Consider the following 27967-nt stretch of genomic DNA (forward strand, 5'->3'; position numbering starts at 1 on the left):
CTGGCATGTGAACTCATATGTGTTGGATCTGCTGTTGGATCAGGCTATTTCTGTTTGAAAATGGCAAGTCTCATCAACCAGCCCAATTCTCTGAAACATATAAGCAGTCATCCCAGGCTGGGAGCTCACAACCAATAGCCAGAAATCCAAGTTAATTTTGGCTCCTCAAGGGCAGGCAGAAGAATAGAATGAGACATTTCTAATCGTAAAATGCTTCTGCATGACCACAATCTGACTTCTGCATTTGCCAAATGTTTCCTTTGCAGCAACATTTCATTTCTGGGTAACATTTCAGTTCAGTTAACTGTGCTGATCAGTATCTTGGCTCTCTTATTTCATGTAATAAAACTTAGCACAAGTAACAGCTACTTAAAAGGGGGAGAAGGAGGAGAATAACTCTGCTCACATGAATTGGACAGTTCTCTCTTTAACAAAAAGAGGAATTTAGTGTTCAGTTTTACAAATATGGTAACAATTATTTATAATCATGAAACTGATTTGAAATGCTTACTGAGTGGTAGACGGCTTCATATTCATTGCCATTATTGTGCTGTCTCGCCCATGAATCAAAGCAGACTTTCAGTGCCGTCTTTTCTGCCTGGTTCATTATCTACAGACTGTGGCATATCAAGAGAATGTGCTTGCTTTCATGTAAAGTATAAAGAAATCAAACTTCAAGCTGTTTCCATTTTGAGGATTTAAAACCAGGACCCAATCCTTAATTTTCTTTTTTTTTTTTTTTTTTCCCCCAATGTATTTTACAACATTTAATAAGGATTTCTGATAAGCAGCATTGCTACTGATATTGCCAGAAACAGCTGATGAAAAGTATCACTAAATTCTTCATTAGATTTACTTTAGATTATTTCTGTGTAAGAAAGATATTTATGGAAGCACCAGCTTTCCACAAACGGTGGTACTTGTCAGGAAATATTTTGGTGTGTCTGGATATGGTCAGGTTTTTCTGCACAGAGGCTGTGGTGGTGTGCCATCAAGGAAAGAGTTAATCCTCATCTGAAATAGAGCATATGCTTTCTTTAATAGAGATAAAGGTTTATACTGGTGGTGCCTACTGCATTCCCTGACTACCGTGGCAGAAATCTCCTCAAAGAATCCTAGCAAGTTAGCGAGCCATGAACCCCGATCTCCCTCCTCTCTCTACTCTTATACTGTCAATCCTTAATCAAGCTGTGCTTCTTCAAGTGTTTTCCCATTTGATATTCTAGGAGTTTCTCCCCACTTTATATCAAGCTAACTGGTCTATGGTTTCCTGTTATGTCTCCAGGCACTCTTAAAATAACTTTGTTATGTTAGCCACTTTCCAGTCCCCAGGGGTCTCTTCTAAACTAAATGAACTTGTGAATGTGCCTGCTAATTCCTTAGTTTCTCTCCCCACTTCCTTAGCACATTTGGATATTTGTCTGGCCATAGTTTTTAAGACTGTCTAACCATTTTAATAATACTACTAGCATTAGAGTCTTAAAGGGAAAAAAAAAAATCTTCCTCCTGCAAAAGCAAACTCCGGACCTCTTCATAGAAAAGACAAGCACAGTACATGCTTCACTTTTATTTTGTTTATACCTCATACTATTAAAAAGGATTTGCACTCCCATACCATCAGTCCTTGCCCCCTGCACAGTAAATCTATCATGTGTGAGGAAGGACTAGCTATAATAGGGTAGCTTTCACAGCTTTCACTGTACCTTGTGGTGGTTATATTTTGTTTTACTCATTGTGAATAAGAAATTCTGTGAGGCAGGAGTGATTAGTGACATCCTCAATCACCCCAACCACTTCCCTGCTGTACCTGCTCGGCAGTGCCAGTCACACCAAGGCTTGCCCCTGCCTGGGAAGGGCAAGGCAGCCCAGGTCCCTCTCAGCAATGAGCTGAGACAAGGCCAGGCTCCTTATGGAAATCTGGCTGATGGGCACATGTATTGGGTTTGTGTGGCAAGGTTTTGGTAGCGGGGGGGCTGCAGGGGTGGCTTCTGTGAGAAGCTGCTGGAAGCTTCCCCTGTGTCCGACAGAGCCAATGCCAACTGGCTCCAAGGTGGACTCACCACTGGCCAAGGCCGAGCCCATCAGCGACGGTGGTAGCGCCTCTGGGATAACAGATTTAAGAAGAGGAAAATGTTGCTGCACAATAGAAACTGCAGCCGGAGAGAGGAGTGAGAACATGTAAGAGAAGCAGCCCTGCAGACCCCCAGGTCAGTGAAGAAGGAGGGGGAGGAGATGCTCCAGGCGCCGGAGCAGAGATTCCCCTGCAGCCCGTGGGGAAGACCATGGTGAGGCAGGCTGTCCCCCTGCAGCCCAGGGAGGTCCACGGTGGAGCAGATATCCACCTGCAGCCCGGGGAGGACCCCACGCTGGAGCAGGTGGATGCCCGAAGGAGGCTGTGACCCCATGGGAAGCCCGCGCTGGAGCAGGCTCCTGGCAGGACCTGCGGACCCATGGAGAGGAGCCCACACTGGAGCAGGTTTTCTGGCAGGACTTGTGACCCCGTGGGGGACCCACGCTGGAGCAGTCTGTGCCTGAAGGACTGCACTCTGGCATGGAAGGGACCCATGCTGGAGCAGTTTGTGAAGAACTGCAGCCCGTGGCTATAACTCACATTGGAGAAGTTCATGGAAGACTGTCTCCTGTGGGAGGGACCCCACACTGGAGCAGGGAAAAGTGTGAGGAGTCCTGCCCCTGAGGAGGAAGGAGCAGCAGAAACAATGTGTGATCAACGGACCGCAACCCCCATTCCCCATCCCCCTGCACTGCTGGGACAGAGGAGGTAGAGGAAATTGGGAGTGGAGTTAAGCCTGGGAAGAGGGGAGGGGTGGGGAGAAGGTGTTTTAAGATTTGGTTTTATTTCTCATTATCCTACTCTGATTTGATTGGTATTAAGTGAAACTAAATTCTCCAAGTCGAGTCTGTTTTGCCTATGATGGCAATTGGTGAATGATCTCTCCCTGCCCTTATCTCAACTCACAAGCTTTTTATTATATTTTCTCTCCCCTGTCCAGCTGAGGCGGGGGGAGGGATAGAGCAGCTTTGGTGGGTACAGCACACCATGGGATGGCCTGTCTAATCCATTAATCCAGGCTTTTTTCTTAAGTTCTGTCTTTTTTTTTTTTTTTTTAAGCTCACGAATCTCTTCTGTTGGGTTTTCTGTTGTCACTCTGACCCTGTTTAGATGTTCTGTCTTTTTATGAACACCTTTTTCCTCTTTGTGTTCTATGAAAAGTACATCTTGACCAATGTAAATGTAAAAATTATAGTGTAAAAATCAAAGTTACAGTTGCCTGTGAGACGTGTACTGCACAAGTCACTGTCACAGGTTCTTGCAATAAACAGCTGGGCTTTTTTTTGGACTAAAATTTGGAGGAAGCAACATGTTGCTGAGAAACAATATAAGTGGTGAGAAGGAGTAAGTACAATCTGTCTGTAATTCGGGAGAAATCTGTTTTGTTTTACTGAATACCATTTAGATGTAAAGGAAAAATATATGCTCTCATGTGGCTATGGTCAAGATATTCTTAACTGTGGTTTGTTTTCTATAAGCTATTTCTCATACTCATTAAAAGATGTTAATTCTTAAGTGTTCTTTTTACTAATACTTGTGTGATTATACTTTTGTAATATGATGACACTCATTCTTGCAAGAACATATTCAATGTCTTTGTTCATCAAAGATATAAGGGAATAAGTCTACATTTTCTTATTGAATTTGAGGAGGATGCTAAAATGGAAGGAAGAAACAACTACCAGAAAGACAAGGAAATAATGAAACAGGATCTACAGAGAGTCAAACCATGCCCTGTAAATACCAAAGTAAGTTTCAGCTTGGAAGTACGCAAGCAATATGTTTGCATAAAGTATTTTGAAAAGCAGAAACTTTCTTGCAATACTGAAGGGGGAAAAGAAAAAAAGAAAAAAGGGGTGCAATAACGAGCAGATCTTGTGTAAGTGTTCAGTGAGCACCAGGAACAGAGAGAGTCCTTTGAGTTTTGATCAACATATCTAAAACCACTCCACCCCAGAAGGAGAAAGTCAGTCATTCCTGCCAGTGGTGCAGCTACATCTGGAAAAGTGGTCTAGGCTCTGAAAAATGCAATGTATGAAAAATATGAAAAGATTAGAAATTGTGTATGCCCTTCATCTTATACCTTCCTATGTAAGTGGAGACTTCTGGGAACATCGAAGAACTGAACCTGAATCTGCTTACCATCATTGTCTGAGCCCTGAAAAACTTATGAATGTGTTTTAGTTGACTTAGATTGTAAAACAGCATGAAGATCTTTGACCTGAACAAGATTGAGTATATTGTAAATTTTCAGTCTGGTTTTCTCCCCCGCCCCGAGTAGCAAATGGGCCATAAGTGTTGTCTTCTGCACATTTTTAAGCAGGAATCTTGCCCCCCTCTCTCCCATTTCCAGTGCAGGGACAAGGCAGCAAGGTAACAGGACAAGCTTGTCCTGGATTGCCGGTGCTTCCTGAAGCCCCGTGCTCCTGCGCTGTGCTCTACACCTGCTGCTGCAGGCAGGGCCTGGGGTACCTTTTTGGGGTACCTGATTGCAGGACACTTTGTCCTCCCTCACCTTCACCTTGTCATGAGATGTCCCACACTACCATCACATGAGTGTCACTGCAATTGTAGCCAGTAGCTCTCAGCCCTTGTGCAGGCAGGGTGCCTCTAGCCCTGGCAGTGAGCCCGGCCTGGGCTCCAGCTGGGTTAATTTTATAATTTCTCTGACTTTCCATGCATTACTCTACTGTCCTTTGCAGCAGGGATATGGCCCCTGAGCTGCCAAGTGAAAAGTCCTGACAGCCCCATTTAAGCACACTTCACAGGATTTCAGGCAAAGGGAGATTGAGTCCTGGTTGCTGTAAATTACAAGATAAGATTTTTCCGGTAACTGCAAATGTATCACCACAACCCATGAGAACACAATTTATCACTTCACTTTACCAAAACAAGTAGGGAATTGGCCTTGAACTTTGAAAGGAAAATGACGCTTAAAAAATAAACCAGTTATATTGTTTCATATCAACGTTGAATTGACCTTCTTTTTACTACTTACAACTGGATTTTTTTCTTACACCTGGATTCCTTGATTTCCCAGCTTAGGATTTCTTTTTGCTTTTCTGATTAAAAAGAATACATCACGTGTGTAGGCCTGGAGATGCTGTGTAGCACTCTCCCTGTAATAGCCAGGTGTCCATTTGAACTTAGAATGAAACTCAGTGCCTCAGCTAATGGCCTTGGATCATTTGATGAAGTGAAGAACTTTGCCAGAGATGAAGAACCAGTGCATCAGCCAGAGAAAATGTTATTTAGTTCTTGATTATTTATTTATTTTTTCATTTCTGCTTGTCTTTTCCCCTTGATGGGTTTCCTAGTCTTTGCCAGCTCACTTAGCAGCCAAACACCACAACAAAAGGATTGTCTTGTGATGAAGGTTTAGAAGAGAGACATGCATACAGTTTATCTAAGCAGGGAATAAGAGACATAAACTAGTATCTACTCAATCTGAAGTTAAATTTAAAATATTAACATGTAAAATGCTATTTGAGGCAATAGGATGATGAGGGAAAAGGAGTAACCAAGGTTGATAATTAGGGTAGACTTGCCAGTTGGGACCACCAGTCATTTTCAGCAGAAATATTGCATGATGGATTTGTGTCCAAATGTAGTATAATTCTGGAAAGTTTGTGCAAGACTTATTTATCCAGGGTGGAAATGCGACAAAGAAAAAGAGTGTGTGAAGGGCAGGAGATTGAGTGAAGAGTGAACTAAGTGTATGGATGTGTGAAAGTCTGGGGAAGAAGGAAGAAAAAGAATGTGATTTGAATCTCCTGGAGCTTTTCAACTAAGGTTTTAGAAGTATCTGCAAAATGTAGACAGAGTTGTGAATCTTAACTGGGAGAGCTGAAATAATAAATTACTGGTCCTTCCCTGCAATTTAGCACCCCCCAACTAGGGTACCACATTGCATGAATGCTCCTAATTCCCTTAGTGTGAGGTTAGCTAATTCAGTTTATAGTGCGGCCTTCAGCTAAGATGCTAATGTGTTATTTATAATATTGTAAAGGTTGGTGCTCTCAGGAACCTCTTGGAAATGTATAGACTGCATGAAGTTACACACTTAAGTCTCTAAAGTACTGAGGCCTTAGAGCAACAGCATCTTCCATTCATTTATTTTAGCATTGAAAGATTGGTAGCACAGCGTTAATGTTGCTGAAGAGTACAAGGTATTCACAGGGTTTTCAATGGCAATGTGTTGTTTCTCATTTAAGCAAAATACTGTATCAGGGATGAGTACAAATGAAAGCAAAGTACGAGTTATAAACTTATAAATATTGTAACTGAAGAGCACACAGGTTCACTGATCTTGAAAGCAAACTTGGCCTATGGATTTCTTTAAATTACTTAATCTGCACAAGTTTTTCCTATTTTTTTATCTGTTAAAATTTTACTTCTTGTATACTGTTTAGTTTGAGGGGGTTTTAGGCATGTATGTTTGAAACTGTTCTCAACACTGAACTATAGATGTTTGCCAATTTTATTTGGTTTAATTCCTTAAACTAACTCTAGAATGGCTTTTGAAACCTGTTGACTCTGTCCCAACTCCAGGAAAATGAATGCTTTCTTTGTAATCTCACTGTTGTGCCGATTGGAGAAGTAATTGAAACCTCTCATGGGCAATAGACAAGCCATTTTACATACCTCCCTTATCTATGCAAACATTTCCTGATCTACTTTTTTCTCCATCCCTTGGGGTCAATAACAGTTTCTTATGATCTCTTTATTTTAAAATGGTCTGTTCCCTTACTCCTTTCCAAAATTTTGAGTAGAATTAATGAATATTTTCTTTACTGTTCATTTTTCACTGCCTTCTTTTCCTTACATTGTACCCTGCTCTCCCACTCATAGAAACACTTGTGTGTTGTTTTTTTTTTTTCCTGTTGGAGTTGGACAGCCCCTACCTTTAATTTTGTGTAACCTGCAAATATTCCTTTTACTTTCATAGTGAATTTTTCATTGGTGTTTTTGTCATTTCTTCCCCTTTGAACATTTCAGAGAACTACTGTAAAGAAAATGGGAGGCTTTCACAGAAACGATCAAGTTAATTTGTTCTCAATAGGCATTTGCAATGGATTGAGACTTATGTTCTTCCATGCTAAGGATGGGCAGGTGCCGTGTGACTTTGACTTTTGAATATTGTATTTGGGTGCACAGTTGCTTATGAGCAAAGTATAGGTGACAGTAGTCTGACAGCAGCTATGAATAGAACGTTTACCGTACTGAGCTATGTGCAAAAATTTTTGAATTGACAGAGATAAATAATTTGACAAAGATAAATTTGAGTTACTGGCTCAGCCTGTGGTTTGTTTAGGATTTGTCATTCTTCTTGAAGGTATCATCAATTTAAGTTCGGATGGTTTGCATGGCTCGGAGCAGAGGGCTTCTCTGCTTGCATGCAATTCCACACCTCCAGCTCCCGATGGTGAAACTCGCAGGGTTTTCAGTGAGCTTTGCTGGTTTGCCACTCCTTCCTGCTCTCCTCACTGCTTGCTTTCATATGTGGGTGTAACTTGAGGTGCCGAGGAGGTGCAGGAGAGCATGAAATCCATGCCCAACCTCCAACTTCATCCAGTCCTGGTGATGGCAGCAGCATGCCGGTAGCTCTGCCTTCCAGCCTCAGCCCTGCGGAGGAAGCTGCAGGAAGAGCACCGAGGACTCCAATGACTCCTGGGGCCCCGCCAGTCTTTCTGGTGCTGCTGTTGCCAGTCTCATGCTTTTGAGTATCATTCAGATTATTAATGCACTACACTAAAATAGGTCAGAGTGTGCCTGTTTTATTGGGGCTGTAAGGATTATTTGTAAATTGCGTTAGTGGTTAAAACGATGAAATAGTTCTCTTCCTTCAGAATTTTCTGTTAGAAACTATGGTGAGACCATGTTTTACTAATACTTTTATGAACCTCAGATGCTTTCTCCAATAATAAAATGAACAAGTCATTTACATATATTGATCAGGTCACATTTTATCTAAAATATCAAAACATTAATGATCCTCATTTAGTTAATTATAGTTTTTATTAAAACAGTTAGAAAGACATTAAAGTGTATTCTGAACTTATGGACATTGAGTTTTAAGGCAATAGAGTTGATGGCTTTTGCAGCTTTCCGATCTTAAAGTAGCATGTTGAACTGAAAGATGAGCTGGGATGAGACAGTGCTTTGAGCTGATTCCTGTCGACATTCACAGCTGTGCTGTGTGGATGTAAACACTGCCAGATCCGAACAGCAGCTTTACACCTGCCTTGCGCAGGTGTGAATAACAGCAAAAGCTATGGAGAGGCTGAGAATCAGCCTCCAAGAGCTTCAGCATGCCCATGTTTGTCAGATGCCTAGTACAGATTGCGTTAACCACCTCAGGAGGTTTTTTACGTTCTCTGAGTTTAACCAACTACATAATTACTTCTACTAGTCCTTGTGTATGTATATATAGATCATTTTTCTTGGATGCAACATTTAATTACCAGTTCAGTTGACAGCAGGAATACTGAATTGTAGACATCAGGCATTTTGTTTTCAACATTTTTATGCAGGTAGGAAATAATACTGGGGTGTGACGAGCAGTAGAAGAGATTCTCTCACCGTCCATGAGTTTTAAATTTGTGTTTATATCTGTGTGTGGTGCTGGTGTGGTGTTTTGGTGGGGTGGTTTTTATGCCCAATTTTTTAAAAACCTATTAGGGCTATTGCTGGTGGTAGAGGCACTGTATTAAGATTTGCTCCAAGTTCATCCTGAGCAGGAAAAGACTTTGCATTTCCATTAGAGAAAGATTGTGGGAAGCTGTCTGGGTTATAAAGACCTAAGATAAACCTACTGGCTCAACAATACAGTGCTGAGACTGCCTGCTTCAGGGCAGGAGGGGAAGGGGAAGAGGTTAAATGTGCATTCAGGCCCCAAATGATACTTAATAGTTTTCATGCCAAAAGCTGTAAGATTCATTCTGTAATTCTTTATTTTTATTTTGTAAAATTTACCCTTATTTCACCATAATAAAACTGCGAGTTGTTTCATCATAAACTACTTAAGTTACAGTATATCTAACATTTCTCCCATTATTCACTCTTTTAACTTTTTCAAAGAATTCTAATGTATGAGACAAAGTTTACGCTTGCAGAAAGCTATGCTGGTTTGTGCCTCAGGTACTTTATAATGACATCTGTAATGACTTTCTCAACAATTTTCTTAGGTACTTAAATGAGGGTCATGAGTTTATAATTCCCTGGATCACCCTTATCATCTTTCCCACCTCATCAAGAAGAACATTGGCAATCTTCCAGACTCTTCTTATTGTAGCTGTAATGATAAATTAAATCACATTTATTTTGGGGTTGTTTTTTCCTGGGAGGTAATTCAGCTAATACAACTAGAATAGAATATTTTAGTTGGAAGGGACTTAAAATGATCATCTAGTCCAACTGCCTGACCAATTCAAATTGCAGACTCTACATTTTATTGTAATGCGAGTTATTTCTTCAGCAGCCATTGAGTTTTGCATCAAGTATGGAATAACTAGGAGAAAATGTTGTGAATATAAAGCTGAAATTCTGATTTATTCAGTCATTAACAAAAAAAAGCCCCATGCCATTTCAATGATAATAGAATGAAAATCCAACTGGTGTTTTCTTTCTCAAACTTGTTTTCCATAGAGATTGCTGCTCTTAGGCAAACACCTATTTAAACCTTTGAAATGTATAATCTTAATTCATACAGCTCTAGTAGCCTAGATCTGTTAATGTTTCATCCCTACTCGCAACAGTATTACAATTTAAGTTTCAGTAATATAAAAAGCATTTGTGGAGCAAACACTAGGAAAATATCTTTCTGGGAATGATGTTACAGGTATGAAATAAGGTTTAGGGTATTTTTATTATTATCATCAAAGCTTTCCTTTGCTGCTGCTTTTTAGCCTGTTAATAAAAGTAGTGGATATCAATCTTATGAGATATAGCAGTAGGTGGTCAAAAATCATTCCAATGTGTTGCTTCTACATGCAATTAAGAAAAAAGGAAATCAAACATTCAAGCTGCAGCCATGGACTAGTTAACCTTGAGAAAGAGCTCCGATTATTGAAAGCAAAACCAATCAACACTGTAGGCTTAGTGTAATAATGAATGCTGATATATTTGTGAAATATTACTAGTCCGAGAACAGTATATAGTGTGGCTGCTTGAGGATAGTCCAGATAGGATTGACCTGGATACAGCGCGGCATGGAAAAGCTCATTTTCTCTTTTTCCTATTTCACATAGGACAAACCTGCAATACGTGTCTACTTGTTTGTGTTTTCCCCTAAGATTTCTCTCAGACCTGGTGGTTTTACTGAAGCTTTTATACATTTAATTAGGCTAGTATGTCCCAACAGTGGCTCATAAAAAGTGTCAGAAGAGATGGAGAAAACCTCCTCCATGGTTTGTAGAGCAAATGTACAAGAACTTTTCTAGGGCAATAGTGTGAGCTGGTGTCAGCTGCAAGGTGGAGGATGGACAGGCCACTGCACAAATGGCTCCTTGCTTCTGTGTGTCTGGGTAATGCCTGCTGCTTTCTGTCCTGCTGTGTGCTGCCACAGGCGGCTCTTGCCAGCAGCTGAGTTGTTTGCTCCAGGACAAGCAGGCTGTTGGAAAATTCCTTTTTGTGTATGCTGAGATCTTTCAGATCTTGTGTTTCATGCAGGTCTCTTGCTCTTAGCTTTACCACAGTTTCTGATCAGATACCTCACCCTCAGCAAGGAGCACCCCAACTTTTTCCCCATGGTGGTAGCCCCATGCATGACATAGAGTTGACTGCCTGTCAACTAGCTACGTCTAGTCTGGGGTGTTGCACAACAGGAGAGAGCTGCCATGCTACACAGTTGCTGGTGAGGGCTGAGAAACATCCTAGCTGCCAAAGTCCCCCTGCCTGCACCCCCTCTGAGCTATGACCTACAGGCATACAACTTGTGAGCCCTTCAGAAGGATATGTGAAGCTAAAAAAAAAAAGGGGGGGGGGGGGGGGCACTTGTTTGTGAAGACTGAGGCAAATGAGGAGGCAGTCTGCATCATGAGCCACTGTTGAAATTTTAGGTGACTATGCATCCTCTTTAGGATGGAATGAATATAACTATCTACTAAAAAAAAAAAAAAAAAAAAAAAAGAAAAATCCAACACTCGACCCTTATGTAGACAGGCTTAGCTATGGATGGGGTTTATTTTATTTGGTTTTTTTATGACTGCATTTGTACTGTGATGTTTTTACACTAGCAGTATATTATTATAAAAGTCCCATATTCTGAATAAACCTTGGCCTAAAATAACATTAGAATTTTGATTTATTTCTGTGTGATTCTTTTTCAAGTGCTGTAAATCATATTTTGGTGTTCATTTACCTTTGCATTCTTTTTTGAGCCACTGGCACTGAAGCTGACGGATGGGAATCAAATGAAGTGTGCTAAGTGTTGCTGCTGTAGGCTTTCGTCTCTCTACATTTTGTGGTATGATTTATCCTGGTAATACATCATGTGCCTCATTTTCTTTTGCTTATTTTATTTAGTGTTGTCACAAATAATATCATTTGACCATCTACCATGAGCACTAAGCAGTTGTAAATTAATGAAATAAACTGAATCTATGGAACTCATCTGTCCCAGATTTGATTAGAGATGCCAGGGCTGTACCAAGCCATTTACTACAGATGAACCTCATTTATTAAGGACACAGCTTTGCAGGGTCTTAGCTAACTCGGTAAATTGTTATGCATAGTATTTGCAATGATTTTAATGAAACAGTTAAAAGTGACTTTTTTTATGTCTCAATCATGATTGGTGTTTTATGTTTCTAAACCTGGCATTTTTAGTTACCCTGTTGCTTTGTACCAAGTCACTGGCATACGTGTGCATAAGTGCCTCTCCTCCCTCTCTCCCCAAAATGGGGTGCCCTGTGAGTAGGAGAAGTTGAAAGATAATCTTAAACTGGTTTAATAACTAGGATTCAGCATCCCCCATCGTGGTTTTGGAGATTCCTTTAGGTTTATTTACTACTAACTGGAGTGCATAAGGTTTTTAATTATTTTTTTCCTCTCTCGGTATGGCACCTGCCTTACAGTATAATGTGACAATATAATATTGAAGTGCATGCTTGAGACACACCCCGAGATACAATTATTCTGGGATAGGGGAAATTCTTACTTGTAGCATTAGTGAGAAGACAGCAAAAAGTACTGTTCATGTGGAACGTAGTTTGAAAAACTGGTGCACTCAGATAACGAAAGTTAATAGGATAGTATGGTATTTTAATGGTACATAAAACATCTGATACATATTGAGACTTATGTCCTGGCAGTAAAAGCTGAACAAAGGTTAAAAATGGCTCAGAGAAATTCTGAAATGTGTATGCCGGGAAGTGGCTGAGTTAGATATAAAACACCCAAATGTTCTGGACTAGCAGTCATATTTAAAAAGATTGGTTGAAAGAATATATTGCTGGAACACACAGGACAAAGCAGGGAAAGGTTGGGGAAACTATGATAACTGAGAGGAGAAAAATAATGTAGATGAAGAGAGAAGATTAGGTAGGTAGAAATAATGTTCCTTGGAAATATGAATTATATGAACACAAGAACAATTAACAAGATCTAAACCAAACTTTTTGTGGTATGGATTGGTGAAGGATGGTGATGGCTGTCCAGTATTCTGTTTCAGTGGTTCATAAGCCCACTTCATTATTTCATTATGATCAGACTGCTAGGTAGGGTAATGGTAATGCATGATGGGAATAATTGTATTAAAGGCAAAATGAAAATACAATACTTTAGCTGAACAAATATATCATTGATGTCTAAAACAACTCTGCTTCCCCCCAACCCCTCCCCACTCCCCCCCCCCCCCTCCCCCAAGTCTTTTTGCTTCTATTAAATTCTCAGCTTAAACCATTTTGGGGTAGACTTCTACACTTGCTCTGGGTAGGTTGGATATATTCTCCAAATACACTGTCATGTAGTTGTAATGTTTTTTCTCCTATCTAAATGTGTGTTAAATGAACTGGAGAGAACATTGGTACATGTAGGTTGTAAATAGCACATGCAAATAAAACTGCATTCAGCACAGTTGCCTAATGGAATATTAAGAGGAATTATATGTGCAACTCATTTTAATAATGTTTTAGCAAAAAAACCCCCAAACCTAAACATGAAAATTTATGAATGGCAGAAAGCTCTAATTTTGGCTTCCAAAATAAATAGGAGTATTCTTTATTTCTTTTATTGAACTAGCTTAATGTTACATTCTTTAATTCAAAGCAAAAACAGAATTGTTTTTCTCATAGCTGGGTAAGATCAAGATTATCCAGACCAAACCGAGTTTTCCTTGTTTTACATTTCACCATAAAAGGTTTGGGAATGAAAGTAACTAAAAAATTTATGAATGCTATAGCAAGCAGAGTAGAGGTGCTTGCTCTTTGACAGAGCACTAGCAGCTCTGCTGTATGGATGGTGTAGATGAAGTTTTTAGCTTTCATCAGTGCGTTAACAGCTAAGGACTAAAAGACACAGAGAGATGTGTTTATGTGTGTGTATGTATATGTGTATATACACAGAAAGACCATGTGACTGGAGATTCTATATGTATATATAGATAGATTTAGAAAGCATCTGTATTATGTAAATCAGAATGTCATAAAATATCTCAACCCGAACCATTTGTTCCACGGTTCTGAGCTCAGTACTGGTACATCCCCAGACACAATCTCTGCCCCAAAGACCTCATGCTTTGGTTTGATGAGATGTAATGACAGACTGAAGTTAAATAACCTAGAAGGAAAAGGCTGGCTTTTTTCCCCCGTGTAAGACTGAAAGAAGGAGTTGTTATGAGGTAACATTGGGCATGATGAGTTCTGTCTCACAAGACAAGTTTCAGCTCTCAACAAGGGTTTCTCTTTTATGAAGAGTAACTGCAGCCTCACAATCCGTTATGTTAGAGTTAGGTCTTTGATTGCTGTATAAGGGTCTGGAGCAATATCACCAGACTGATCTTGAGTAAACCAGAAATGGTTTTAGCAGATTTTACTGGGTTTATGCAGTCTGTATGTTTATAAGAGGCAATATTTTCCTCTGCAATGCATTTTTCCCAGCACATCTATACTGAATTGCATTGTTCAGACAACTTCTTAAAAAAAAAAAAAAAAAAAAAAAGAGAGAGAGAATTTAGTTTCAGGGTCTGAGATTTAGATTTTCTGTCAGCCACTTGGCATTCTTCTGTATAAAGTACAAGAAAAATTTTAAATTTAACATGTAAAGCTAGCTAATGAACCTTACATGAAAAATTTAATGCCACCTCCTACCAAATATACAGCATCTGAAAGCATCGAATCCCATAAAACACCTAGCTGAAAATAGTTAGAGAATTATAATGCATACTCAGCAGGCTAGCACTGAAGCACAATTTTCTTTACTATATAAGCACTGGAGTCTTTTGCATAACACCCCAGAGACAACTCTAATACAGTCTCTGCCACCTATGGTTCACATCAAGATGGAGGTCAAGGTGTAGAACCATTTAACTTAAATCCCTACTCCAAGTTATTAGCTTGGAAGAGAAAAGGAGGAAACGTGCAATGGAGATGTGTTCTACATGACCAGCATAAAATAACTTTTTACTTATAAGGGGTGATAGGTAAAACAGAAAACGACAGCATCTTACAAGCCATTAGAATGTTTTTACCAGAGCTTCAGCTCTTTTCCTTATAGCCTGGATGAAATCACATAATTTAAGGAGGGGAAAAAAAAAAAGTTAGAGATATTGTAAAAGAGGATGTGTGTGTAAAGACAGTCTACTAGTAACTACAGATAAGGGTCTGCTAAGGTTTTTACATTAAACTTTTAATTTCATGGGTTTCTTTGTGTGACTATTAAATTAATGTCTGTGAGTTTAGTACAGTGTAGCGGTGCAATACCTGTCCCCTAAATTGCTTACATTTTGTAACTACCTTGCTATTTCGTTATTGTGTTGTATAACTTTACTTCTCTCTATAACTAATAATAAGTAGAAAATTAAAAGGGTACTGTGGATAATGAAGGATGATGTCATCGTTACTTCAGGCGCATGAATGTTACTGCTTCTCCTCCTATCACAGCAGCAGCAGGGCTCTGGCACAGACAAAATAGGAGAACTATTGCCAGTTTGCTTCCCTGATAACCTCCTATCCTAAAAATCTGCTGGTTTGCTTGAAAGATGAATTGTTTTGCCCCATTAATAGAACACTCTCATCCACCAACTTGGGCTAGGAGTAATGAGTCCTATATGACTTAAAATTGTGTGTCCCTTTATGCAGCCTACTTCTCTGCTCCTTCTGTCACTCAGTGCAGGTCTAACAGATTGGTTATTCTGTGTCCATCACTGCATACTCTTCCATGGCAGCTCCAGTGTGAGCTCCTGGTAACAGCTGATCATATCAAACCTCGATGCCAATAAATACAGTGCACTAGGCCTTTCTCTGGCCATCTGTGCCAATGTGAATATTACCCCATTGATCTGTCTTTTGAGTGGTATGAAAACTGTCATCCTGGGCTAGAATTATTTTGCTGGGCCAAGAACAGCGAGGGGTTCATAGCATTAGTCTCAGCCAGGGGTGACAACAATTTTTCATTTTTACTGGACGGATAAAATTTGATCAAAATTGGCAAGTTTGCACAGTTAAATGACTGAAATAAAATTCCAACCTGCACCCTAGTCCAGCAAGGACTTATACGTGTACATGCATACACAGGGAGCAGCGTCTTCATGGAGATGAATGGGTTTTCTTACAGCGCAGAAAGCTAAGCACATGTCTAAGTCTTTGCAGAATCTGGGCTTCACTGTCTTTCCACTCCTGAGACGTAATTACAACCTTGCACTGCAGTCACTGTTGAAAGCTCACTTACTGAAATCAAGCTAAATGAAGACATGCTGCTAGTGCCTAAAGGAACCCAGTTGTCTACTTAGAGATGCTTTTGTCTGTCCTTAGGCAGCAACAGCCATAGGTGTGAACTGTGCGTGCCACTGACTTTCCTGCTCTATAATTTTGTAAGCAGATGTGCAAAGAGATAGATTATTTGCAGTCTTATGCTGGACACTACAAAGGTCACTGCACTTTACCTGTTCAAGCTATATATATGTCTACGTATATAAGAGGCATATTCCATAAATTGCGTGCAAAAATTGACTAAAATCATATTTCATGGCTGAAAATGTTAATTTGCTAGGAATTCTTTTTTAATAGCTGTGATTTTTCTGAACATAATGTGTTTCCTTTAAAATATTTTGAATGATGCATGAGGTCAGTTGCCTTGATCATCTCATGACTCATGATTGATACTCTGATATGATCGGTCAGTGTTATAAATTTGCTGATTATATCACTTTCACTTGTTAAATTTTAACCTCATTCTATTTTTTTTTGTCTTGCTTAAAAATAATAGAGTGTAGAAACATCATCAAAGATTTTTTTTTTGTTCAAATCTTCCTTTTGATTCTGCCTTCAGTCTCTGACAGAACTGTGCTCACATCAGTAGTGTGCCAGGCAGGTACTGTCTCAAAAGATCCGAATAAATACAGGGTTTGTTTAAATTTGGAGAAAGTAGCTTTCCAAAAGACATGATACTTCTTGTTGCACATAGAAGTGTCTTTTCAGTTAAGAAAAGAGTGAACCACTCCCATCATACAGTCAATAGAAGACTGCAAACTTAGAAAACAACAGAAGTGTACAGGAGAGGCAAAAATGAATGAGCTGCATCCCATCTGTTTGTCCTTTTGCTACATGTGGTAATGGTCACTTATCTGACTACCTGTGGATATGAAAATGCATTTGAAATGATGAAGAACTCTCTGTTCCCTGGTAATGACAACAACCCGTGACATTTCTAACCTTACCAGCAGGTTAGAAACTATTTGTGTTCTCTTCCATTAAGAATTTTACCCCTTCTGACACATCTATTTAGTTCTGTTTGAAAGAGAAAATCACATTAGTATGACCTAAAACCACAAATGAAGACTATCTTCTCCCAACTAATCTGCATATGTTTAAGTATTTATGAGCCACCTGCTGGGGATATGAGTTGGTTATCAATCTAATAACACCCAATGTTCCTTGGAACTCTCTTTGTAAGCACCAAAGCATATATGCATGAACACTAAATGAAACCAAGCGGCTGATAGTAAAATATTGAATACTTGATGTTCTCTTTCTCAACATCCCCCGCCCCCCCCCCCCCCTTTTAATTTGAGTTCTCAAAAGTATCTGAACAAGGTAAAGAATAAACAGTCTTTATGGATCTCCAACATGGAACAAGTGTGTAATATATTTCACTCAGCATGGTCTAATATTTTGCATCGGAAATGTCATTCTTCCTTTATAAGTAGGGCTACAATATAGCTGTATTTTTAAGGCTTACAGTGTTTTTCATTTAAGCATTTCAATAGACTCGCAAACACTTATCCATATCCTCTGGATTTGCAGAGTTAATTTTGGTCATGTTGTTCTTTCTTTACTTTTATTTTTGTGCTATTGTTTTCAATTTCAAAGAGTAAGAGGTATTGCTTGATAACAAAGGCAGAAGTTAATACTGTTGTATTTAATATCCCTTCAGTGCCTACAATGTAAAGACTGCAATCTAGATGAAATTACTGTTGATGCTAGTGAATAAGTTATTCATAGTTTTGCAGAAGGAGTTGTGCTTCCAACTTGAATGCCTCATGAGTTGTTTATTTTACATCTTTGGATGTAAATTACCAGCTATTTTAATCTAGGAATATATCAGAAACAGAGCTGTAGAGAAGTCTGTTTTACTGCAGCATTGTCAAACTTACCGGTGTTCAGCCTATTTTCTGAAATTACATGGGTCAAATAGCAAGAAGATTGTTTAGAATATATACGGAAAAAAATATTGGGAGATCTAATTTAGTTTCTGACCACTAATGACAAGTGGGGTCTGTAGTTCACCAAAATACTGTTACAGTTGTCCTTAGCAATCAGCCTTTACTTTTCTGTAGGAAAGTATTATGGATTTAGGGCTTTATTTCAGAATCCTATAAATTCTCTTATATCCAGAAAGACACTGATCATGGTAACAATAAGACATTTTTCAGTGCGTCATTAAAGTTGAATTTACATTATGGTGCATCAGATTTCTTGCGCTCTGTATTTAGTAATAAACAACTTGGGATTGAAATAGGAAGAGAAAAGGGAGAATAGACATTTCAAACTATTTTGTTCAAGTTCTTATTGTTGGATTTTTTTTCCACAGTTTTCATTGCTGCAGCCCTGACATGAGATTGCCCAAGTGAGTTAGCTCATAAGCTATCCATGGACTAGATTTTAGTCTTCCATGCTCCTAGCTTTGAATGCAAATAACTTCAGGTAGCAAATAACTGAGAAGTTTATATTGGAGTAACTGCTTAGTTTTTGCTACTTGATCCATTGTCCTCCAGCAGATAAAAATGTCCTGGAAAAAAACAAAGATAATCACAGATTCTAAACCATTATGGAACAGATTTACATGTGTAGTACTCTGTCATGTCACAGCTTTACAAATCTTGCTAATGGAACGGTGTTATCCAATTTCTGAAAGAAATATTTGTCTTAAAAACTGCAGAAGCGTGACTTAAAAATAACGCAAATTTTCATTTCTTCTATATTTAGCACAGGTCTGGCAAAAGTCAACCAGAAATAATAATAGAAATATAGATAGATGATTCTTTACAATTTAAAACTGGTAGTAACTTGGTAGAACTTGCCATCTGACGCAAAGGCACACAGGAAGTCTCTGGGTGGTTTGATATCCAATATTGCTCTAAAGCCTAATAAAACCTAAATTGTATTTACAGTCCTTAAAATATCCTACTTAAAAGGTAGAAGAAATATTAATAAATAATTTTTTTCATAGTGTATGTCTGTGTTAATTTTTAGAGTTTTTTCCATATCCTTGAGAATTTGTATTAAAATAAAAATAGTTGAGTGAGTGAGAGAGCAGACACTAGATGTTTTGTTTTGTGTCAATGTTAATTCTTAAATATCTATATATTTCTGTATGTATTTATATATTTGTATACTTTCATTTACATATATATGAAGAAAAGTAAAAATATTTATCATCCACTGCAGTAGGATGTACCTAAGATTTATTTTGGCCTTCCAGAGAACTACTGTGCTTTTGGACACAAAATGGAAATTTAGTTTTTTAGAATTCGTGATATTTAGTTATGTCTTAGTTCAGCAAAGCATTTACACAAGTACTTTACTTCACTGATTGCAGCAGAACCAAATTTAAGTAAAGTGCTTTGCAGAGTAGAACCACAGTTTCTTTAAATGCCAACATACCAGACAAATGTCACAAAAAAAAATGCTATTAGGGGAAGGAAGCTACCAGTAACAACAAACAATGAACAGTAGATAAATCAATATTTTTCTTAATGAAAAATAGCATGGAGTATGGCATGGGAAAAGAGAAGAATAATAATTAGTATGGTACTTTAGCAGGAAAGGATACAAAGAAGGTTAAGATGCTATTTAGGTGTCAGATTAGGGATGTTCAAAATTATGGGTGCAATAAAATGAAGTTTTCTTCAGGTCTTGTACTAGCTCCCTATAAAAAGAACCAGCTTTAATTGTAAATAACCACCCTGTGTTATGAGCCACTGCCTGTTGTTAATAAGTGGAAAGGCTTTGTGGTGCCTCGAGCTGCTTATGCTTCAGAGTCCAGAATGCAAACACATTGCTGAGTTACTGTGGGGTAACTTTGTGAGTAATTAGCAGCCTGCCAGCTGCCCTGACCTCAGTGCATAAGCTGTGCATGATTTTGCCCACCTGTATTTGCAGGGTAACTCACTTCCCTTTCATTAGTGGGTAGGCAAGCTCCCATCAAGTTTAATGGGGAGTAATATCATGTACGCAGGCAAATCAGCTCTGTGAGCTGCTCATTCAGACTGTAATTTGCCTCATGTTGACATTTTTGTGTATTCATCATCTGGAGTCACTCACTGTTTTGGTTTTTTTTTATGACAAGTGATAAATCGGTTGATATTATGTTCTATTTAATTTAAAAAATCATCATAAATGCATGTATTTAGGTGTTTGGAGAGGTTTTTATACAGTAGAAGGTGCATATAGCTAGTGAAAACTTTTACTACTTTCCTACCACGCTGGTTTGTAGAGCATGGAGCTGGCTATGAAGACATAAATAAAATGAATGTTCGTAAGCAATAAATATTAATTATGCAAGGCTTATGTTCCAATGTGCTGTTGCTCCTAACAGGTCCCACCTGCATGGCAGAGTGCACTTGTTAAATGAGAATTGCTATTGGAAAAACACCTACTGGGATTTCACTAGAGAAAACACTTTCATCTGCAGTAGATGTGTACAGCTTTTTGGCTCCAACTTGAACCAAACAGAATTTTTAAGTCTGAGTTTCTTCCTCAGAGTCTGGTGCGACTTAACTGATTTCTTCGATTCAAGGTATTCAGCATGCAAGTGCATGAACAAATTACCTGCTGGTTAGTATTTAAACCACTCTCATAAAAGAAAGTTAATACGAGAAAAGGTCATCCTCGGGTATTTCTTCTAATGTGTGCTCATGTCCTCCCACGGATCTATAGCCAGGTCTTTCGTTTTGCTTCCGTGGCTCTAGCAGCAGATGTGCTATGGGATAGCTGGGACTGCATGCGGGGTTTGGTTTTACGGGGAGTGGTGAGGGGCTAAAAGGGCTGTAGTGCCCCATTAGCATGTTCCTGGTTGTCATGGCTAGACCTAGGTTGTATGTGAGTGTACTCCATCGCATATCTGTTTGTCTCAGAGCTTCTATTATATTACAGAAAATAGGCCTTTGGCAATTAAAAAAGAGATAATGGTTTAAAGTAATTGCTTCAAATTTCCAGAGCTGTAGTGTACTAAGGGATTCGAACTCTAACAAACTCTAATACACGCTTTTGGTTTACCACAGTATTTGCTCGGTCACAGCTTCTCCTAGGTAGGGGACGGATTGCCGACTGTTTCTGGATCTACACTGAGCGCACGAGTGCAGGTTTACAGCGCTGTCCCATCTCCAACCTGCAGTGCAAAGAATGCGACTCTGCTCATAGAGAGACTAGTGTTGATTTTTCCTTTGGCCAAAACAAACTGCAGAAGCATGAAGTTATGAGGGCAAAAAACCAGCAAGACCACAAGAAGAGGCAAAAAGATTTGAAAGCTTCCCCACCCCCAAACCAAACCAAGACACAAAAAAACCCCCAAACCAAGGGGCCCAAGGACAACCGTATGTAATTGAAAAGGTTTAGTCAACTAACTAAAATGAAACCAAAAGCAATTAAAGTCTAAAAAATTATGCTTTCACCCAGGAAAACAGCCACGTTAGCCACGTAGACATGGCACAGAACAAAAGACAGAATACTATGAAAATTTATAGGGAGTCTGAAAGATGCCTCATCAAACCCTGCTTGGTATCTGGCAAGTTTTCGAACTCCTGTAATGTTTCTTTTTTTAAAATTTTTGTCAAAAATGAGAGCATGCCTGCCAAGCTGTTTTCTTCCCAAAGCTCTCGCGGCTCTACCTATTTCAAACCTTTGTACTTTGATTAATACTTGCTTATTTCTGGTAAAGTACTATGGATCATAATTCAATAAAGATGGCATTTACTGCCATCTGTCTTGACAGTCTTTGAATAGAAAATGTGAAAGGTGAAAGGTTTACTGGTAGGGCTTATTGCCTCAAGCATACAGATGGAATAAGAAGCATTAGATATGGTACACAGTAATCCTAGGAAAAAATGATCTTCTTATATTCCCCATCTTCTCCATCGCAGCCGTACCTTCTCTAGGCAGTTCTCTTACCAAACCAGTTTTCTCTAAAGAGCAAAACACAGCAACATCAGGCCGTAGTCACTGCTTGTCAAAACAAGTGCCATGATCAGGACTTGCACAGTGCTCGAAGACTTCACCATGATTCCAGACTGTTCGACTGCTGTTACTCATTAGAAGGAAAACAAGGAAATATTGTATATTGCTTTAATACTTATTCTGAAAGGTGGGCAGTTTAATTAAACACCTCACTATGATACATAATTGTCTTTTTCTAGCAATTCATTGCAAGTATTTTTTTAAAAACAATAATATGCTTATGTTTTTATTTAAAGTATACTTAACACAGCTTCTTTAATTACTGGTACAATTCACTCAAACCAAATCTTAGGATTCTTACCGTAACTGAGTAGGATTGTAGATCCATGAAAGATTAGCCTAATAATTCTTATGCTGTAGTGTATATGAAAATATCGTTAGAGTTTAAAAGAGCCAGGGAAGTTTTCTGGTAGTTTTAAAACTAAAAAAAATGTACAACTGAGTCTTGATTTTTGCCCACTTGATTTTTTTTTTTTTTTTTTTTTAACAGCACCTGTTTTAAGTATTAGTCTGGTGTGAGGCAAGTCAGCTTTTAAACTGCCTGGAGTTTTTGTCAAAAAACTTGACACTTCTCAAAAGATACTGTATAAAATCTTATGTCATTACTTTGCTAAAAATAAAGAAATCACAAAAATCAAATTGTTGTCACTTTTAAAAGCCAAAACATAAAACATACTGCAATATTTTCACCACAGTGCAAAAGACATGATAGCAAGTGTCTTGGTTTTAGTTGTTCCTGGACACAGCTAATAGAAGCTGGAAAATAACACCATTCCCTTTTCAGTGGCCTTCTGTATCCCACAATGGGAAAAATATTGATTCCTGCCCCTCCTGGCCATGTTTTTCATACAGTTTAAGACAGCATTAGTGTGATTTACTCATCAGAATCCCTGATGATGCTGTCAGTGATATCAGCTTGATTGTAGGAATAGGGCCTTTGCTTACCAGAGTGCTCTCTAGTTATATCAAAGGTCAGGTGGTGAATCTTGAGTCAAGGTTTCTTTTCTAGCTATCTATGAAACCTCCCAATTGTCCTGCATTTTATTGTCAATTTTAAGTAACTGTCAGTCCAAATCTCATCCTGAAACCAGGTCCCTTATTGGGGCATACTTACCCATGTCGTCCCACTGACCCTAAGGAGGATGTGCATTTGCCCAGTGATCTGCTTGTGCAAAATGAGCTGGAGAATTAGCTTCTCAGATGATAGTATGTTGTGTGTATTCTGGGATTGACTTCCTTTTTCACCACTTTAAATGCAGTTTAATCTCTTGCAGGAATGCAGCTGAAGTATTTTCAGGTTATTGGATGATAGATGTTATTTATTTAATATGCTACATGATGCATCTCAGTCGTACAGCCTACAACTAGTTAAAAGGGGGTAATGCAAAGGACCGGGATACATATGTGTTGCAAAGGCTGTGGTGTTGTGTGTTGTGTTACATGAAAAGATAGAATTAAGCTCTCCTTAATACTTAACTGCTTTATTGCTTTGTGATCTTTAAAGGTTCAATTTTTAAGGCTCCAAACCAAGCTGCTTTAGGACGGGGTGAAGCAAAGATGGATCTTTGCTTTGCCTTAGTCACCTTTTCTGAGTAGCTTGTGTATCTTGAGTTCTGGATCAGATCTAGACAATTATTATTAAATTACAAAGGCTTCTCTGGTAAGAATAGACAATGTATAAACTGTAGGCAGCAGTGTTTAGACCATGTTGAGGCCTGGTGTAAGTAAGTGCAGCTCTGCTGATGTCAGTGGAGTTACATCTGCTCACACTAGGTCTTAATATAGTCTTCAGACTGCAGGAAGCCTTATGGATGTACTGAATGCTGCATGGTAGCAATAAATAATGGAATTCACTCATACAAAGTGTCTTCCATCTGAGGTTCCTAAAGCACTTGGCAAGCCTGATTTTCTTTCGTGGGAGGGGAAGGAATCTAAATGGCTACCCAGATATATATCCTTTACACATTTGAGAACAGGAAAGATTATGTATTGGCGGGGGGGGGGGGGGGCAGTATTTTCTTTTAAAAAGTAATGATATATTTAGACATTAATGGTATAATTTTATATCATCAAGAGCTGAAAATTGTCTGTCCTGCCCAAATGTATTTTGGAAAGATGATCTGTGGTATACATCAGTTTGCAAACAGCATGAATATGTTAGCCTTTGCTGCTTTATCCTCTGCCAAAAATGTAGAGACGATAGCATCTGTTTCCACTACCCACGCTATCCAAATCATTAAAAACTCACAAGAGTTGGAAAAAAAGTTCTGAAAGCTTTCAAATGTCTGTCTTTGCTAGGAGAATCACTCTCTTGCAACCATGTGTTCAGACAGTCTTCCTTGCTTGTGGTCCTGAATTTCAGGTGATAATGAGTAGTGCTGGAAAGGTAGAATTAAAATTTAGGAAATCACAGATTTCAAACACAAGTCCTGAGTGCATAATTTAATAAGTGCTGCTTCAGAAAATTTTGAAATCATAACTATGCCTTTCTTTCTTTGATGCGATGACATACAGAAGACACTTCAGAAACATGGGTAGCTGAGGATGGGTAATAGAATTCACACTTAGGTCTTGGTCATATGGATCTTGGATGCCTAAATGAGTGACTAGTTCTCTCCAGTGCTGAAAACCTTCTATTAGAAGTTGGCTTTAGAACATACGAAGGTTTGGAACTGCTTCACTTTTTTCCAGATAGTTTGCTAGCAGCTATTAAGAGCCTTCTAAAATAACCAATGTACATTTCCCTTTCCTGCCTCTTTCCCACACTCCCTTTATTTCTCCCATACACCACTGGTGGGTTATAGGTAGAAAGAACTCTATGTACTGAATTGACCAACTACAGGAAATAGTGGTCTCTTACTTGTCTTTTCTTATTTTTTTACACCATATTGCTCCTGCACAATGTAGAACAATTTGAAAACGTAAAGAAACCAAATCCAAAGTGGTGTCCAGTTGTTTCACTTTCTTCCATCTCTGCCACAAATTTTGTGTTCTGCTTTTGCACAGTCTGGTCCCTTATTGCCAGTATCAATAACAGTGCAGATAATGATTTCTGAGCAAGCAGAACTGGCTTGTTTTTTGTGGTCTAAAGCATAGAATTTAAAGACATTAAACAGCAAAGAAACACATTATTGGTGCTTGTGCAATTACATGTACAATAACCTTTTTAAAGATGTGTCTCAGTAGTTCAGTAGAATGGGAAGTAGGAGGTTAGTGAGGAAAGCTACAAAGAGGACCGAAATGTAAGGATATTTAAGAATTTGAGGAGCACAGAGCCAAATCAGAAGTAATGACGTTAAACAAAATCCTGAAATAGCCAGCCAAACGAGGAGGTCAGAGGACTATAAAAATTAAAATTCTACTAATATAGTATCTAAATCTTTTTAAATGTTAAAGATTTTGGTTTTATTCTTGACTTCTGTGCCCACAGGAAGACTTGAACCCCTTTATAATTCTTAATACTATTTCATCCTGTACTATTTCAAAAACTGGCAAAATTTGCAGTAACATATAAACTTTTACATGGCTTTCTTCTGTGTCTGAAACTTGGTAATAGGTTATATGGGCACATTAACTGTTATATTAAGCTCTTCTTTTGTGGCCTCTATTTTTTGATTGAATAACAGACCATCAAGTGACTTTCTGATACGATTAACAAGAGGTTCCTTCCAGTCTGGACAGAAAAAAAAAATCAACAATTAAAAAACCCCATTTTTGCACAGCAGTGTGGCCTAGAATGTGCAGATATGCTGACTCCTGCCATTAGAGCCTATGCTTAATATTATAAACAAGTATGTTTTGTCAGGTCTGAAATAACTTCTGGTGTGAGTATTTAAAGCTTCCAGTATCTGTCTTGGGGCTGAGCTCATTTCCGTACAGTGTGAGAAATTCATTGTTTTCTCAGTTCCAATTTCTGAGTAAGAGGAAAACACTGCAAGGCTGCTCCTGATTCTTAGTGGGAAAGCAGAAACAGTCTGTTGTGCAATGTGCATACGTGGCCTCAGGGCTTCCAGACTTTCTAGTCAATTAAAAAGTTTTACGTTGAGCAAGTTCTGTCCCTATCAGTGACAATGCAGGATATCCCTGAATATTCAAAGAAAAATATCTCTCCAGATGAGTCACATTTTTAATATATTAGTTAGGTATGTTTTCTGTAACTTAGGGAAAAACACTGGTTACTTGTGTGATTATAAGTCACACGATCGAAAATACATTTTTCTTGCTGAGCCTGTGTTACGAGGCTGTGTTGGGTGCTGACCCAACAGCAGTCCTCCAGTGGTGGAATTCTCCTCAGTCCTCTGTATAACTGTCTTCTAGGTCATTTCCTGGACTATACAGTAAACTTGCCTGACTTTCATCTACCCTCAAATTAGGAGCCCTTTGGGGCTTTTAATGTTGAGGCATGGCAAGAAGCTGTCTTGAATTTTGCCGTTCTTGTTGTCTTGTGAGGGAGGTTTTTTTCAGTGAAAAATGGTCATATCTCTTTATCACCCATATGTTGCACAGCAGAGCAGGAGCCCAAAGTCTGGCAATGATGGTTCCTATTCTTCCTCCCTGTCTCGAGAAATCTTTAAGCAAGGTCCCGCTGTGGTATCTGCTACTATGTTTAACAACATTGTAATGATATTAAGTTTAACAGCGTGGTGTTTCTGCTAATTGTATCATAAATGTAGCCAGCAATACTGAAATTTTATTTGCCACAGGTAGGCTCCAGGGTTAATTCTCCTTTGATTTAAAATAAAATAAAAAATAAAAAAGTTATTATGTGGTAATGCATTCAAAATGAATAAACTTGCCCTTTTAAAGTGAATGAAATGTCTGAAGACGTTATACTGATCAAATTAGAAACAGCAGATTGTTTACCTGTGTTTTCTTCAGCTATACCACTGAATGGATGTTAGTTCACAGGTTTCAGAGCTGTTATTGTATGCAGCGTGCAGATGCTCTTGCATAGTTTATTCTGAATTTCTACCTGTGGAGACTGTGTACAGATACCCAACATTTCCTTAGGCTCATGGCAAAACATTTTTTATTGTGCCTATTCCCAAACGGAAAATTCAGTCCACTTTTTGTGTAGTTTTAAATCTTTAAGATAGTTATGACTGACAAAGAACATAGCATTGGATTGAAATATGGAAGCAACTGGGGCAACAGACATTACTTGTTCAATGGCTTAGGTAAGATGTACAATATCTTACAATATATAAATGATGGAGGAGTGAAGGATGGAGACGGACCTCTGCCTGCACCTCACAGTGAGAGTCTTTGCAGGGAATTTCTATTGCAAACAAGCATAACTCCCTGCAAAGTATCCTGAAAAATCAGTGTTACAGAAATGCCAAAAGGGATTAAGTAGGCACTTTTAAATTGAGATGAAAGAATTCAACAAATTCTTTTTCAACTTGTAAATGCTTGTGGATGCTAGGAGAGGTAAAATAATAATTGAAAATAAAGTTTTTCCTGCTACTGTGAGTTGCCATTATAAGCACATGTTGCATCTGCCAAAACAAAAAGAGAAATAAGAACAACACAATTTTCCTTTTTCATATTGAGAAATTCACATCAATAGTGTATATGCAGAATAATGGTTTAAGGTAGAGAAAATATGCGCACATTGTTCTTTTGCAAAATACCAGACATGCCCATGACTTATCAGTGTGAAACGTTGTGTGTGTCTGGTATGATGATGTAGTAGTGTCAGAGATAGCATGCAATGTGGCAGTTACTATGGTAACAAGATGGTTTTCATTGAAGAGCCATTAAAATGGTGGCATATAAATAACATATGTACAGTACATTGTCTTTGAGAGAGTAGTTCTTGTCCAGGGATTGTAAGCACATGCTTTCATTCCCCTTTCCCTTTTTTTTTTTCTTCCCCTCACCTCCTTATCCAAATTCTTGTATATTTTTGATGTCATATGATCAGTCTGCCTCATTTTTAGCACTTTGTCTCTTTGAAGCTCTAGTGCTTGCAGACCTGATATGGTGCAATAAGAGGTGACTG

The sequence above is a fragment of the Aquila chrysaetos genome, chromosome 12 (assembly GCF_900496995.4).
Source record: "Aquila chrysaetos chrysaetos chromosome 12, bAquChr1.4, whole genome shotgun sequence".
Lineage (NCBI taxonomy): Eukaryota > Metazoa > Chordata > Aves > Accipitriformes > Accipitridae > Aquila > Aquila chrysaetos.